Genomic DNA, 1,612 nt, shown 5'->3' on the forward strand with positions numbered 1-1,612 from the left:
AAAAAAAAAAAGAAATTTATTCTTGGGCTGGGAAGGTGGCTCAGTGGTAGAGTGCTTGCCTTGCATGCATGAGGCCCTGGGTTTGATTCTTCAGCACCACATAAGCAGAAAAAAAAAGCCGGAAGTGGAGCTGTGGCTCAAGTGGTAGAGCACTCGCCTTGAGCTGAAATGCTGAGGGACAGTGCCCAGGCCCAGAGTTAAGGCCCCACGACCAGACCCCCTCCAAAAAAAAAAGGAAAGAAAAAGAAACTTATTCTTTCCTTCTGGAGGGACACAATCAGCCAAGTCAAGGCTTTGGACTGAACTTGGTACCTCTGGTAGGATGAACTATAATCAGTTTTATTTATAGGTAAATATTTCCTGAAAAAAAAATTAAATAATGCTTTCCTACTAGGTTCAATTTCTAGTTAGCAAATTGCAAGGTTCAGAAACCACTACTTCCTGTCATTCACAAAGAGTAGGGTACTTGAGCAAAAGTAGAGTTCTGGCAGGGGAGAAACTTGAAGTATGAAGCACTTCAGAGACAGGAAGTACTCATATAGGAAGCCCATGAGGATGGGAACCCTAGATAGTCAGAAAGAGAGGAATGTACCATAGCCCTAGAGGAGGAGGAAAACAAGCAAAAGCAAAGCAGGATGGGCAGTTTGAAAACACTATTCAAATTCTGTAAAACTATACCTGGTGAAAACATATTTGGTAAAAAATGTATTTATGGGGCTGGGAAGGTGGCTCAGTGGTAGAGCGCTTGCCTTGCATGCATGAGGCACTGGGTTTGATTCCTCAGCACCACATAAGCAAAAAGAAAAAAGCCGGAAGTGGCGCTGTGGCTCTAGTGGTACAGCGCTTTCCTTGAGCTGAAGAGCTGAGGGACAACGTCCAGGCCCAGAGTTCAGGCCCCACAAGCGGACCCCCCCCAAAAAAAACAAAAACAAAAAAAATGTATTTATAAGAAAGCCATTATACACATTAAACTGGGCATACTGCCATTTACCTATGTAATCCTAGCTACTCAGGAAGCTAAAGCAGGAAAACCGCTTGAGCCTGAGAGTTCAAGATTAGCTTGACAACAAAGCAAGACCCCATATCAAAAAAAAAGGGAGGAGCTGAAAAATATTAACTTGTTATAGGTAAGGTGAGCCTTGTAATTATACTTCAGTCAAAACTAAACATGGTATATATACACAAAGGAATTCTATGCCTCCATCAGAAAGAATGACATTGCCCTATTTGTTAGGAAATGGAAAGCGGTGGAAAAAATTATATTAAGTGAAGTAAGCCAGGTCCAAAGAAATATAGGTCCCTTATTTGCAATAACTAGTATATGTCTGAGTCAAGCAGAAAAGGTCAGATAATGTGATATTAGGAAATGAACACTAAGATATGTATTCAAATTTTTTTTTCTTTCATGCAATTGTTTCTAACACATTTTTAAGATTATTTCTTTGTTGCTCTATATGTCCCTCCCCCCACAGTATAACCCCTGCTTTCACTGTATTTGATGTTGGTATAATTTGTGAAGGGGAAGGGGAAAAACAAATCGTTTAAATAGGGATACAGGTGGACCCATTGCAACAATGAGATGTACAAGTCGTTATGTCAAAAACAAACTTTA

At 40.4% G+C, this 1,612-nt stretch overlaps 1 protein-coding gene across 1 annotated transcript in view; it reads right to left on the reverse strand.

Moving 5' to 3' along the window:
* Uggt1 (UDP-glucose glycoprotein glucosyltransferase 1) overlaps positions 1–1,612 on the reverse strand; it is a 145,200-nt gene that overhangs the window by 18,058 nt on the left and 125,530 nt on the right. The window lies entirely within an intron of this gene.

Source organism: Dipodomys ordii, unplaced genomic scaffold, assembly GCF_000151885.1.
Source record: "Dipodomys ordii isolate 6190 unplaced genomic scaffold, Dord_2.0 Scaffold114, whole genome shotgun sequence".
NCBI lineage: Eukaryota > Metazoa > Chordata > Mammalia > Rodentia > Heteromyidae > Dipodomys > Dipodomys ordii.